General features: G+C 38.6%; 1 protein-coding gene across 6 annotated transcripts in view; it reads right to left on the bottom strand.

Moving 5' to 3' along the window:
* The window catches only part of SGCG (sarcoglycan gamma), a 139,312-nt gene that overhangs the window by 52,630 nt on the left and 70,322 nt on the right, over window positions 1–16,360 (bottom strand). The gene's annotated exons all lie outside the window — the stretch shown is intronic.

Genomic DNA, 16,360 nt, shown 5'->3' with positions numbered 1-16,360 from the left:
CTCCCTGAAGTCACTCCCCACCCCCACACTCCCATTCCTTGGCAAACACTGCTTTCTGTTCCAATAGTTTGCCTTTTACAGAATGTCACATCAATGGAATCATATAGTATGTAGCCTTTTCAGACTGCCTTCTTTCACTAGACTAATGCATCTGACCTTCATCCATGCTCTTGTGTATATCAGCAGTTTGTTTCTTTTTAGAGATGAGTAGTATTCCCTGGGGTGAATATATAACAATTTGTTAGATGGATAAAATCTATCAGTTGAAGGACATTCAGATTGTTTAGATGATTATTAAAAAGGCTTCTGTGTGAATATAATTATCATTTCTGTTGAAAAAATGCCTAGTAATGGGTTGTATGGTAGGTTTATGGTTAATTTTATAAGAAATAAGAAACTGCCAAACTGTTTTCCAGGTGTACCATTTTGCATTCCCATAAGCAATATATGAGTGCTCTGGTTGTAGTGTATTCTTGTCAACACTTAGTATTGTCAGTATTTTTTCCCATTCTAACAGGTATATGATGGTATCATATTGTGGTTTTAATCTGTATTTTCCTAATGACTAATGACTCGAGCGTTTTTCAATGTGCTTTTTGCTATCCACATCTCTTTTTGGTAAAATGTCTGTTTAATTTTTAAAAAATTAAACCTACAGTGTCCTGTAGGTTTCTTTTCTTATTATTGATGGTTTAGGGTTCTTTATATATTCTGGATACAAATCTTTGTTGATATGTAATTTGCAAATATTTTCACCCAGTTTGTGGTTTTTTATTTCTTTAACTGTGTCTTTCGAAGAGCAAAAGTTTTTAATTTTCAAGAAGTTCATCAATTTTGTCTTTTATGGTTATGTTTTTGATATTTTATATGACAGCTTTACCTAAACCAAGGGCATATTTTCTCCTATGTTTTCTTCTAGAATTTTTATAATTTTAGAATATACATATAGGTCCATGACCAATTTCTAGTTAACTTTTAGGCATGGTGTGAGGTATAGATAAAGATTATTTTGTGTATAGATATCCAATTATTTCAGCACAATATAGTGAAAATTTTATCCACTCTTCACTGAATTACTTTTGTGCTTTTGTAAAAAATTAATTAACCATGTGGGGTTGTATTTCTGGATTCTCTATTCTGTTCTATGGACCCATGTGTCTATACTTACTATACTGTACTGATTACTCTAACTTTACAGTAAAGGCTTGAAATCACATAGTGTGAGTTTACTAATTTTGTCTTCTTCAAAATTGTTTTTAAAACATTTTTATTATGGGGGCGCCTGGGTGGCGCAGTCGTTAAGCGTCTGCCTTCGGCTCAGGGCGTGATCCTGGTGTTCTGGGATCAAGCCCCACATCAGGCTCCTCCGCTGGGAGCCTGCTTCTTCCTCTCCCACTCCCCCTGCTTGTGTTCCTTCTCTCGCTGGCTGTCTCTCACTCTCTGTCAAATAAATAAATAAAATCTTAAAAAAAAAAACAAAACATTTTTATTATGATAAAGTATACTTAACAAAATTTGCCATTTTAGCCATTTTTAATTGTATAGTTCAGTGGTACTAAGTACATTCATATTGTTGTGCAATCTTCACGGTCTATCTCCATAACTTTTTCATCTTTTCCAGCTGAATCTCTGTACTCATTAAACAATGACTTCCCATTTTCCACTCCCCCAGCCCCTGGCACCCACTATTCTACTTCCTGATTCTATGAATCTGATTATTCTAAATACCTCATTTGAGTGGAATCACATACATTTGTCTTTTTTTTTTTTTTTACTGTATTCTTGTTTCTTGGCTTTAAATATTAAGTTTTAGAATCAGCTTGTCTATTCTACAAAAATTTCTTCTGGGATTTTGATTAACAATGTATTGAATATAAGTATCAATTTGGGGAAGAATAGACATCCTAACAATATCAAATCTTCCAATGCATAAACCCTATTACCCCATTTATTTAATTTTAAAAATTTCTTTCATCTGTGTTTTGTAATTCTCAGCATACAAATCTTATCCATATTTTGCTAGACTTTTACGTAAATACTTCATGTCTCTTGGTGCCATTACAAACAATATTATTTTTATTTCACACCAGCTTCCATTTAGTCAGTATTGTTCTGGTTTATGCTTTTTCCTTCTTTTATTTTCAAAGTCCCTCAATTTTTTCTTTTATGTCTTTTGTAAGCAGATTATAGATGATCGTTTTAAAAATACAACTTGAAATTGTCTATTAACAGTAGAGTTTAATGTCCACAGTCAGTGAAATTACCGAAATATTTTGGTGGACTTCAATCTTATTTTTCTCTAAGATGATTTATACTGGTTATGGAGTTCAATCTCCCATGACCTGCCAATCATTTTGTCAGTAAAATGGCCTCTTGAGCTCTGACACCCATAACAAAGCCCTACAAGAATGTTGTGGTTTTAAGAATATAAAAGATGTACGATTCCATTAAGGCCAATTGTTCTTGTTAAACAAAATGCCCCAGTTGGGTGAAGAGGGCACTTTTGAAGAAGCGTGAGCCAGTACTGGGTATCAGGTCCCAGAAGGGTGAATAGTACCTCTCAGCATTGAAGCTCCCAGGGAAGGGTGTCAAGTTCAAGTGGAATGGGGAGGCATCTGTGTAGGAGAGAAGGTGGTGGTAGAAGTATGAGAGTGGAAACATGAAGGGGATTGATCGAATAAGTAGAGGAAAGAGTAATGGGAACCAAGTTCCTCATGTCAAGGGATATATATATATATATATATATATACACACACATATATATATATAAAATCAAGTTAAACCCCGTCATATTGGATTGAATTTAAAATTTGTATGAACCCCTGGTGTTGCATGTGTGTACATGGGTAGGTAGAGAAATAAATGTTCATACAAAGGTGTGTGTGTGTGTGTGTGTGTGTGTTACATCCTCTGACTGGGTCTGGGAGTAGCAGCACATCAACAGCAACGAGCATGTTTGACACTTGACTCTTAGCTTCTAAATACCATTCCCCACTTAAAGGAACAAGAGCTCCTTGGAGAGACAGCTAATTTCAGGGCCAGAATAAGGAAAGAGCATCATGGGCCTGGAAGATCTTGCGCCAGAAGACAAGGAAGGGCTCAAAGAACAATGAGGATAGGTCAAAAGACAGAAAAGCCAGCTAAAAAGGCCTCCCAGAAGCCAAATTAGATTCAAAATGAAAATCAAAGGAAATGACAGTAATGGATTATGAAAGCCCATTATATAAAATTAGAAATTGTGAGTCCATACAGGCATGCAAAAATAAATGAATGAATGAAAGGGCTGATGAAAACAAGATCTTTACATAGTTTGAAACTGTCTCCTTACAAATTAATCATAACTGTAAATGGGAAAATAGCAATTTTACAGTGAAGAAGCCTGGCCCTTTAATTAAGTGCTCAAAGTTGTAGGCCAAGCAAAAATTTGCTGCGTTGTTGAAAGTCCTGAATTCCAGAGGGTGGGAACAGAGGGTTTCTGGAGTTGGGGAAGGATGAGGTAGGAACAGGATAGTGCATGAACAGGGCCTCAGAGCATCTGAGTGCAGGAAATGAGCAATGGGGAGGCAAGGGTTTCTCATGGTGACCAAAATCAATTGGGATGAAAGGAAAATGGGCATGAACTGCAGTGGACTTGAGGCAGATGGTGGAAGTATATCTGTGACAGTGAGGGGGCAGTAAGAAGGTGAGTGCCTGATGTTCCCTACTGACTCTTGTTTATGAGGGAAGGGTCTGCAGCAGCATGGCCATAAGCTCTATGCACTCTGTGTGGGTCCATTCCTGACCATTGCGAGATGGAGCAGACTTGCTCTGGATTCCTGGGGCTCTCTCTCGAGTCTTGCCGATTGCACTGTGGTTCCTTCACTTTTACTCCACTGAATCTTATGAATTGCAGCGTGCTCTTTCATGCTTCCATGCATTTGCTCATGTTGGTGACTAATAATGTTCTTATTTTAACTTACACAGCTAATTCTTATTAATCCTTCAAGACTCATTTCAGTTATTCCTGTACATAGTACCCTGTGCATAGCTCTATATTAGCACATATATAGTTACTAATACATGAGCCTGCTTGTCTCTACACAAAATATCGGTTACTCCACTTTCAGAAGTAGAGTAAGAAGTTCAGATACCCTGAGATCACATGTGGGAGAGACTAATAACAGACTATCTAGTTGTCAATTCCAACTGAGTCCAGCTTTCTAGCCATCCCTGCACTGGCACAAGATATATAAATGAAGTCACCTTGAACCCTTCAAACGAGCCCTAATACCAGTTAATTATATGAGTGACCTCAACTGACCTCATGAGGAGCAGGACTACCTAGCTGACCCCTGCCCCATTTTTTTTAACCTACAAAATCAAAAGTTATGATAACAGCTTTTGATTTAAGCCATTCATTTTTAGAGTGATATGTTTTATAGCACTAGATACCTGGAATACTTCTTGCAAGCAGGGATTAACCACATCTATTCTCACCTCTTGATTTAATATCTGATGCATGGAAGTGCTTATTACATGGTTGAACTATTAAATGATCTGTTTCCAGAAAAATATCAGAAGTTCAGCCGATAAAACTCAGTATCATTTAGGTCCTACATTATGCCACACTCTCAGCTTAATGTTTATATGACATCTCAACTCTGGCTTTCCTTCCTTTGGTGTATCCTCTGCTGTCAATTCCAACGTGACCGTACCATCACACATTCATGCTTTTGGCAAATATCAACCAAGTGCCAGATTTCGACTCTTTTCTGCTCCCACCACTCACTCCAAGTGGGCTCAACACCTCTGAGCAACAGCAAGGGGCAGGGACAGCAGTCCCAGTAGGATGATGGCTTGATTAAATCCTCAGGTAGTTTATAGGAACACCAGGAAGATGAACTCTGCAGTTCAAAGTCCCTTCCATAACAAGCATGAGAGACTATGGACTCTGAGAAACAAACTGAGGGCTTCAGAGGGGAGGGGGGTGGGGGAATGGGATAGGCTGGTGATGGGTAGTAAGGAGGGCACGTATTGCATGGTGCACTGGGTGTTATACGCAACTAATGAATCATCGAACTTTACATCAAAAACCGGGGATGTACTGTATGGGGACTAACATAATATAATAAAAAAATATTATTATAATAAAAAAACAAAAAAAAAAACCCTAAGTCCCTTCCATATAATGTCAGTAGGTAGAATGAGTAGGACGATGTCATGACTCAAATTCTTCCCCCTAAAGAGTTGAGGGAGAATTTCCAAACCACTTCCAAATCACTCTTCATCTTCCCCAAACTGGCGTTAACAGGTCGAGTGTTGCTCTGGCCCTTAATCATCATTTTCTTAGTTGTAGGCTTAGCATTTACAGCTAGAATAATCCAAGTAGAACATGATTTAATCAGCTGTTCCTGGAACTTAAATTCATTTGGTCAATTTCCTATTGTTTTTGACTTTCTTCATTCTGGAGGTCAAAAGATTGCAAAATACTTGATAGTTCTGCAAGTCTTTCTTTCTTTCTTTCTTTCTTTCTTTCTTTCTTTCTTTCTTTCTTACTTTCTTTCATTTCTTAAAGTTTAATTAACTTATATATCCTTTTGAATTTATCACATTAATTTTGTTTCAAGTAACTAACTTTGATAATTTTCCTTTTTTGTATGAAATAAATTACTCTCTGTCTTCCTTCTCTGGTCAGCACTGTCCCCACTCAACACCTTCTAAAGACTAGCTGGGTGTAATAAGGAAAAACTCAGTTTTTTTCTTCCTGTGTATGGAAAAACTAAGCTTTCCCCATTATGGCTTTCTTTCCTGTGAGGCTTCTGTACTTTACACAGAACACTTCATTGTCAACATTTCTGGTCACCTGATGTGTGGAGGTTTTCCCCACACCCAGCAATCCTTAGTTAGACACAAGAGGGTGTCAGAGAATTCAACTCAATTCTGACACCATCTACCCAGAGATACCATCAAACGCCACAGACTAAGGGTTTGGTCCCACAAGACTGTCCTGTCCCCCCCACCTTCAGATGCCAGTCACAAGTCCAGGTTGTCACCTGTGCTTCTGATTAGCCAGCTATTTACCAGAGGGTCCAACAATCCCCTTACTGGGTTTGACTGAATCGCTAAAGCAGCTCATAGAACTCAGGGAAGCACTTATATTAACAGTGTATTAAAGAATTTGGTGAAGGATACAGATGAACAGCCAGATGAAAAGATATATAGGATGCAGTCTGGGAAGGTCCAGAGTGCAGGAATTTCTGTCTCTGTGGAGCTGGGGTATCTCACTCTCCCAGTGTGCATGTTTTTGCTAACCTGGAAGCTCCCCAAACCCCTGCTAGTGGGATTTATGTAGGCTTCCTCATGTAGGCATGAGCAATTATTAACTCCGTTTCCAGCCCCTCTCCCCTCTTTGGAGGATGGGGGGATGGGTAGAGCTGAAAATTCTAAGCTTCTAATTATGGCTGGGTGTTTCTGGTGACTAGCCCCATGCAGGAGTCATCCAGGAGCTCACCCAGAGTCACCTCATCAGAACAAAAGATGCTCCTAGTGCTCTAATCACCCAGAGAATTACAAGCGTTTTAGGAGTTCTGTGCCAGGAACTGGGGGAAAGGGCCAATATATATTTTTTCGATTATCTTGCACTGGGGATGGATGGCACATTAATTTCATCTTGCTTACTGTATTAGTTTCCTATAGCTGCTGTAACAAATTACTACATATTTAGTGGCTTAAAACAATACAAATTTATTATCCTACAGTTCTGGAGGTTGGTAGGGCTGCATTGTTCCTGGAGGCTGTAGGGGAGAATCTTTTTTCTTGCCTTTTCCAGCCTCTAGGGGCTGCCTGCATTTCTTGGCTCATGTCCCACATCACTCAGACTCTGCTTCTGTCATCACACCCCCTTCTCTGACTCTGACCCTCCTGTCTCCCTCTTACACTGGGCCCACCTGGATGATCCAGGATAATCTCTCCATTTCAAGACCCTTAACTAAATCACATCTGCAGTATCTCTTTAGCTATGTAAGGTCACACATTCACGTGTTTGGGGCATTATGATATAGACATCTTTGGGGCCATTATTCAGCCTACCACACTTAGCAATTGAGAATTAAGTGGTAGAAGCTGCTGCGGTTCTTGTCAAGCTTTAATGTGTATTTAAATCAGCTGGGATCTAGTTAAAAGGCAACTACTAGCCAGTGGGTCTGGGGCGGGACCTGAGAGTGTACATTTGTAACCAGCTCCCAGGTGATGCTGTTGCTACTGCTCCAGATACCACACTGAATGGCAAGAGTTGAGCAATGATTCTGACTCTTGGCTGCACACTGGAATCAAGGAGTTGTAAGAACTGCTGATGCCCAGTCCCTCCCCTTAGAAGCTGTGTTTAACTTGCTGTAGTGTATGGCCTTGGCATTGGGATTTTTAGAAGCTTGAGACCCTTGAATGTTGTGTGAGAAGTTCCTTAGGTCTAAGTCTGGCTGAGGGGGAAAAGGTGCAATTGTTAATTAGTAACATTTACCACTGGCTAGAATTTGGGGTTGATGGATGATTATCATGTTTTTGCACATCTGGCTACCTGGTGACTTGCCCTGGGCTAGGGATGCCTGGGTGGCTCAGTTGACTAAGCATCTGCCTTTGGCTAAGGTCATGATCTCAGGGTCCTGGGATTGAGTCCCACATTGGTCTCCTTGCTTGGTGAGGAGCCTGTTTCTCCCTCTGCCTGCTATTCCCCCTGCTTGTGTGTGCTCTCTCTCTCTCTCTGACAAATAAATACATAAAATCTTAAAAAACAAAAAGACTTGCTCTGGGCTGCAAGCAAAGATGAATGAGATTTAGTCCTTGCAGATATTCCACATATTGTGCTCAGGGAAGGGAGCCTAGTCTATGAGCCCTCTGCCCACTCATTTGTATAGTTCTATCTGGAAGTATTCACAATTCAGTGGAGAAGATAAGTATAACATAATAACAGATGTATCATATAGAGAGCAGTGTAGGGTTGGAGGAGCTTAGACTTGTACCTTATTAGAGTGGCTCTTCAACTAAACAGTGTAGGAATAAAATAAGAAAATATTGGAATTTTTGTGTTTATGAGATGATAACAAAATCAAATACATTAGAAAAATTACCTGGTTCAATAAATTTTAATTTATGTAGACTGACTCAGAAACAGCAGGTATTTACCCCGAAGATACAGATGTAGTGAAGAGAAGGTCCATATGCACCCCAGTGTTCATAGCAGCATTGTCCACAATAGCTAAATTGTGGAAGGAGCCGAGATGCTCTTCAACAGATGACTGGATTAAGAAGATGTGGTCTATATAAACAATGGAATATTACTCAGCCATCAGAAAGAACGATTTCACAACATTTGCAGCAACATGGACTAGACTGGAGGAGATTATGCTAAGTGAAATAAGTCAAGCAGAGAAAGACAATTGTCATATTGTTTCACTCATTTATGGAGCATAAGAAATGGAAGATCGGAAGGAGAGAAGGGAAGAATGGAAGGGGGGGGTAAACAGAAGGGGGAATGAACCGTGAGAGACTATGGACTCTAGGAAACAAATTGAGGGCTTCAGAGGGGAGGGGCATGGGGAGATTGGGATAGGCCGGTGATGGGTATTAAGAAGGGCATATATTGCATGGTGCACTGGGTGTTATACGCATGTAATGAATCATGGAACTTTACATCAAAAACTAAGGATGTACTGTATGGTGACTAACATAACATAATAAAATTATTATAAAAAAAGAAAGATTAAAAAAGAAAGAAACAGCAGGATCTATTATATTCTAGGTTCTATTGCAGTCACACACAGAAAACTGAAGTCACTAAAACTTTAAGAAAGTTAGGTCCTAGTCTCCATCACACATAGTCCTAACTTACATACAAATTAGGTCCAAATATCTTTTGAATAAAATCCCCTTCCCAGCTTTAAGTAGCAGAAAATGTGATGTGAAACAATAAACTTATGCCAACACTCTAAAGACTAAGAATGAAAATGTCTACGTTTTTCTGAACATCTGAAACTTGACTTTTAATAATAAGACAATTTATTAAAAATGCTAAAGACCAAATATACATTTTTATTATTGAACTAGTCTTTAAAATTTTATTCTTTTTAAACTGAATGCATGAGACAACTTAAAGTCATTGGTAGTGATCAAAAGTAATAATATAAAATTATTTTTTCCAGTTCCAACCTGATTTATCAGCCATAATCAGTCTTCTTTCTGAGGACCAAAGGGTCTGGACCCCACATCTAGCACCCCAAATTTTAAGACCCCCATGTGAGGGATGGGCCCCCTAAAATACTTATCTCTGAAAACCAGTGGGACTTCATCCCTGAGCCTCACAAGACTATAGCAAACAAAGAAGCAGTTCTTAATAGGTGCATGAACATTCAACATGACCATCCCCCAGGGCTCACTGCAGCAGGACTAAATGGGCAAAAATGCCCATTTCCCAGTCTCTCCCTGGAAGAGAGTCATCTGCATGCTTTAAAAGCTACTGCCTTTTTTCATGTGTCTGTTGGCCATTTGCAAATCTTCTTTGGAGATGTGTCTGTTCATGTCTTCTACCCCAAAAATACAGATGTAGTGAAAAGACGGGGTATCTGCATCCCAGTGTTCATAGCAGCAATGTCCACAATAGCCAAACTGTGGAAGGAGCTGAGATGTCCTTCAACAGATGATAAAGAAGATGTGGTTCATATATACAATAGAATATTACTCAGCCATCAGAAAGGATGAATACCTACCATTTACATTGACTTGGATGGAACCAGAGGGTATTACACTAAGTGAAATAAGTCAATTAAAGAAAGACAACTATCATATGGTTTCACTTATAGGTGGCATATAAGAAATAGCACAGAGGATCATAGGGGAAGGGAGGGAAAACTGAATGGGAAGAAATCAGAGAGGGAGACAAACCATGGAAGACTCTTGACTCTGGGAAACAAACTGAGGGTTGTGGATGAGAGGTTGGGATAACTGGGTGATGGGTATTAAGGAGGGCTGGTGATGTGATGAGCACTGGGTGTTATATGCAACTAATGAATCATTGAACACTACATCAAAAACTAATGATATACTATATGTTGGCTAATTGAATTTAAATAAAAAAAATAAAACTTACTGCCTGAGAGCCAGACTTCTAATTTAGCACACATCTAGGGTCTGGCCATGATTTTCCCCAGAGTTCAGCAGCGAAGCCAGTGGACACCTCTCCTACCTTCTTCCTCAAGTCTTCCAAAATAATAAAAGCAAGATATTAGTATCATCTCAGAAGGAACTTATATACACATTTGGCTCCCCAGATTCTATGATTTCTATCCCAGGATGAGCCCCCAGATTGCCTGGCTCTGATAGCCAAAAGGGCTTGCATTCAAAAATCTTGGAGGACCATACAAACAAAGAAGCAGGTTTTAAGGGGCTCAGGAGTGCCCTCCCATGGCTAACCACCTAGACCCGCACAGAGGGAGCAGACCAGAATGCCCATTTCCCAGTTTCTCCCTGGAAAGGGTTTAACTACATACTTTCCCTGCTGCTACCTGAGGGTCTAGCTTTTAATCAACATGTATTTAGGTGCTAAAGTCTTTATGGGGTGCCTGGATAGCTCAGTTGGTTAAGCATCGGCCTTTGGCTCAGGTCATGATCCCAGGGTCCTGGGATGAAGACTCACATGGGGCTCCTTGCTCATCATGGAGCCCGCTTCTCCCTCTCCCTCTGCCTGCAGCTCCTCCTCCTTGTGCTTTCTTCCTGTCAAATAAAATAAATAAAATCTTAAAAAAATAAAGTTTTCCCCTTTAGGATATTGATAGGTTTTGGCATATCCTCAACTACCAAGAGCTAATAAGAACACTGATGGTTATTTGGACAATAACAAAAGTTTGAGAGACAGCTAAAAGCTCCAGCTGTGTTGGTTGACAAGGTTCGTTTCCTACACAAGACCATTCTGTCAAGACTGGGAGAGATGGCTGTTTTATCTAATATGCAGAAATTCAACACAGAAACTCGAAGAAAATGAAGAAAAATAGAATTATGTTCCAAACAAAAGAACAACATAAATCTCCAGAAACAGATTCTAATGAAATACAGTTAAGTAATTTACTTTTTTTTTTAAAGATTTTATTTATTTATTTGACAGAGATAGAGACAGCCAGTGAGAGAGGGAACACAAGCAGGGGGAGTGGGAGAGGAAGAAGCAGGCTCATAGCAGAGGAGCCTGATGTGGGGCTCGATCCCATAACACCAGGATCACGCCCTGAGCCGAAGGCAGATGCTTAACCGCTGTGCTACCCAGGCGCCCCAAGTAATTTACTTGATAGAAAGTTCAAAGTAAATTATAAAGATGCTCACTGAAGTCAGGAAAGCAATGCATTTCAACACAGAGATAATATATATATATTAAAAAGTACCAAACAGAAGTCACAGACAGAAGAGTATAATAGCTGAACTAAAAAAATTCAGTAGAGGAGCTTCAACAACAGACTAGATCAAGCTGAAGAAAAGATCAGCAAGCTCAAAGACAGAACAGTGGGATTAATTTAATCAGAGGAGCAAAAAAGTTAAAAAGAGTGAAGATAGCTTCAGGGAATTATGGCACATCATCAAGTGGGCCAATGTATACCTTATAGGCATCCCAGAAGGAGAAGAGAGACAGAAAGGGGCAGAAAGCTTATTCAAAGAACTAATGGCCGAAAACTTTCCTAACCTGAGGAAAGAAACAGACATTCAGATCCAAGAAGCTCAAAAATTACCAAATAAGATGAATCCAAAGAGACCCACATAGAGAGACACTGTAATTAAACTGTCAAAAGTTAAAGACAAGGAGAGAATCTTAAAAGTAGGAGAAAAGCAACCTATTGCATACAAGGGTACTCTCATAAAACTATAAACAGATTTTTTATCAGGTACTTTGTAGGCCAGAAGGGAGTGGGATAATATATTTAAAGTGCTGAAAGAGAAAAACTTCCAACCAAGAATACCCTTCTTGGTGAAGTTGTTCTTCAGAATTGAAGGAGGGATAAAGAATTTATTGACAAACAAAAGCTGAAGGAGTCCATCAGCCCTAGACTGGACTTTTTAGAAGTACTAAAGGGAGTTCTTCAACCTGAAACAAAAAGGGGCTAATTAGTAACAGGAAAATATATGAAAGTATAAAACTCACTGCTAAAGTAAATATATGGTACATTTAAAATAGTCCAATATAATGGTGGTGAGTAAATCACATAACTCTAGAATGAAGGTTAAAAGACAAAAGAAGTAAAAATAACTACAACTAGAATAATTTGTTAATGAACACACAATGTAAAAAGATGTAAATTGTGTCATCAAAAAGATAAAATATTGGGGGAGGACTGTAAAATGTAGAGCTTTTGTATGCATTGAAGTTGTGATTAGTTTGAAACAAGACTTATAGATAGGGCTTCTGGGGAAGACGGCAGAATGAGAGGACCCTAAAATCACCTCATCCTACAAATACAACTAGGTAACATTCAAATCAGAGCAAACAACTCAGAAAAGGACCCAAACACTGGCCAAAAAAATTCCCCAACTAAAATGTAGAGAAGAGGCCACATCAAAGAAGGCAGATAGGGTGAGCACTCAGTAAGAACTTAAACATCATGGGTCTGATCACTAGAGGAAGGGAGCCACAGGTGTGGAGATGGGCAAGAAACAGACTAGCACACCAGGGAGCCTACAATGGAGCGAGCAATCCCCATAGCATTTGGCTTTGAAAATCAGAGGGCCTGAATTTTGTGAGTGCTTACAATCAGTGGGACTTAAAGCCTGGAACTTTAAAAATCAGCTGGTGGCTCTGAGAGAGCCCAGAGGATGATACGAAGCTGAGCCCCTGTCTTTAAAGAGACAGCAGAGCAAAGAGCCCATGGATATACACAGCTTGGAGGTAGCAGTTTGAAAGGTGCCTGGGGTTAATGGGAGAGAGATTAAGTTACTAACTTCAGATTTTGCTGAGGGACTTCTCCAGAACAAAGGGGCTGACAGGCACTATTTCCCTCCTTTGCCTCTCATAAACACACAACCACTTGTAGGACCAGGCATGATGTGGGCACTTAGTACCTAACTTGCTTATACTGCACCCTGACTCCTAGAAACCAGACTTGCCTCAGTCTTGGTCTGTGGATCCCCTCCCCCAGAAGACTCACACAAACCTTGCCAACACTGCACCTCCTGACCTCTGCAGTGGATGCATGAACCTTGTTAAAACTGTACCCCTGCCCAGGCATGCTTTGTTGAGCAGCCCCTGCCGGCCAGTCTCCCCAGGGGAAGAAGAACAGTGCCACCTAGTTAAAAGTGAATGTTCTTCCCACTAGGTTCAAGAGCAAGAGGTGTAGCTGACTTTCCTAACACAGAGAAACAGACATGGAGAGTCAGGCAAAATGAGACAGAAGAATATGTTGCAAATGAAAGATAGGACAAAACCACAGCATGAGTGAAATGGATATAAGTAACATGCCTGACAAAGAATTTAAAATAATGATCATAATGATAGTCACTGGACTTGAGAAAAGAGTGGAGGACATTCTTGAGACCCTTAATACAGAGATAAAAAAGAATCAATCAGCGATGAAGAACACAATAAATGAAATTAGGAATATACATGATAGAATGATTGGCAGGCTGGAAGAAGCAGAGGAATGAATTAATGAACTAGAAGACAGAGTAATGGAAAGTAATCAAGCTGAACAAATGAGAGAAAAAAAAGAATTATGCAAAATGAGAGTAGACTTAGGGAACTCAGTGACTCCATGAAGAGCAATACCATTTGCATTATAGGGATCCCAGAAGGAAAAGAGAGTTAAAAGGGGGCAGAACACTTATTTGAAGGATTAATAGCTGAAAACTTCCTTAATCTGGGGAAGGAAATGGATATCTAAATCTAGGAGGCACAGAGATCCCTCAACAAAATCAACCAAAAGAGGTCCATACCAAGATAGTAATAAAAATGGCAACAAGTAATGATAAAGAAAAAAATTAAAATCAACAAGAGAAAAGGAGACAGTTCCGTACAAGGGAAACCCTTTAAGGCTATCACTGGGTTTGTCAGCAGAAACTTTGCAAGACAAAAGGCAGTGGCATGATATATTCAAAGTGCTGAAAGGGAAAATTTCTACAGCCAAGAATACTCTATCCAGCAAGGGTATTCATTCAGAATAGAAGGAGAGAGAAAGAGATCCCCCAGACAAATAAAAACTAGAGGAGTTCATGACCACTAAAACAGCCCTAACAAAAATATTAGAGGGGACTCTTAAAGTAGGAAAAGAAAGATCATAAGAGAGATTTTGAAAAGTAGGAAACACAAAAGCAGTAAAAATAAGTATTTCTGTAAAAAATCAGTCAAGGAATTCACCAAATAAAAGAATGTAAAATATGACACTATGTACCTAAAACATGTTGGGGTGGGGAGAGGAATAAAGAACAGGTTTGAACTTAAGCAACCATCAACTTGTTATAGACTGTAATATGCAGAAGATGTTATATACACAGCTAATGGTAACCACAAATCAAAAACCACTAATAGGTATGCAAAGAATAAAGGGAAAGGAATCCAAGTACATCACTAAAGAAAACCAGCAAACCTGGAAAGAGAAGAAAGTATCAGAAAAAAAACTACAAAAACAACCACAAAACAAGTAAAAAATAGCAATAATACATATCTGAAAATATATTTGTCAATAATTACTTTAAATGGAAGTGGACTAAACACTTCAATGAAAAGAGATAGGGTGAAAGAGTGGATTAAAAAACAAGACCCATCTATATATTGCCTACAAGAAACTTGTTTCAGACCTAAAGACACTTGCACATTGAAAGTGAGGGGATGTAGAGACATTTATCATGAAAAGAGATGTCAAAAGAAAGCCAGAATAACAATACTTATATTGGACAAAACAGACTTTAAAACAAAGACTGTAACACTACGTAATAATAAAGGGGACAACCCAGCAAGAAGAAATAACAATTGTAAATATTTATGCACCTGATATGGGAGCACCCAAATACATAAAACAGTTAATAACAAACATAAAGGAACTAATCAATAGTGATAGAACCATAGTAGGGGAGTTTAACACCCTGCTTGCATTGATAAATAGATCATCCAAACAAAAAAACCAGCAAGGAATAGTGGCTTTGAATGGCATTTTGAACCAGATGGATTTTATAGGCATATTCAGAAAATTCTATCCTAAAACAGAATACACATTTTTTTCAAGTACACAAAGAACATTCTCTAGAATAGATCACATACAAGGCAAAAAAGAAGCTTGACAAAATGAAAAAAGATCAAAGTCATACTATGCATCTTTTCTAACCACAATGCTATGAAACTAAAATCAACCATAAGAAAAAATCTAGAAAGACCACAAATAAATGGAGGTTAAATTACATGCTACTAAAAAAATGAATGGGTCAAACTGGAAAGCAACGAAGAAATCAAAAATGAAAACAAACCGTCCAAAACCTTTGGGATTCAACAAAAGCAGTTCTAAGAGGGAAACAAAACCCAAAATCAGTAGAAGGAAGGATATAATAAAGAATGGAACAGAAGCAAATGATATAGTAACTAAAAACCAATAGAACAGATCAATGAAACCAGGAGCTGGTTCTTTGAAAAGATCAACAAAATTGATAAACCTCTAGTCAGAAACATAAAAAAAAGAGAAAGGACTTAAATAAATAAAATCATAAATGAAAGAGGAAAAATAATAACCAACATCACAGAGATACAATTATAATAAGAGAATATTATAAAAAATTATATGCCAACAAATTAGATAACCTAGAACAAATGGATAAATTCCTAGAAACATATAAACTAACAAAACTGAAGCATGAAGAAATAGAAAACTTGAACAGACTGATTGCCAGCCAGGAGACTGAATCAGTGATGAAAAACTCACAACAAACAAAAGTCCAGGACCACACAGCGTCACAGACAAATTCTACCAAACATTTAAAGACGAGTTAATATTTATTCTTCTCAAATTATTCAAAAAAAAAAAATAGAAGAGGAAGGAAATCTTCCAAATTCATTCTACAAGGCCAGCATTACCCTGATATATTCATAAATCAATAAATGTGATACATCACATCAATAAGAGAAAGGATAAGAACCATATGATCATTTGAATAGATGCAGAAAAAGTATCTGACACAGTACAACAGCCATTCATAGTAATAGTCCTCAACAAAGTAGGTCTAGAGGGAAAATACCTCAGCATAATAAAGTCCATATATTTAAAACCCACAATGAACTTCCCGCTCAATGGGGCAAAAAGAGAGATTTCCCCCTAAGGTCAGGAAAAAGACAAGGATGTCCACTCTCACCACTTTTACTCAACATAGTTCTGGA

Source organism: Ursus maritimus, unplaced genomic scaffold, assembly GCF_017311325.1.
Source record: "Ursus maritimus isolate PB19 unplaced genomic scaffold, ASM1731132v1 scaffold_10, whole genome shotgun sequence".
NCBI classification, from domain to species: Eukaryota; Metazoa; Chordata; class Mammalia; order Carnivora; family Ursidae; genus Ursus; species Ursus maritimus.
Note: the sequence above shows the minus strand (reverse complement) of the source record. Positions and strands in the feature narration are given on the sequence as shown.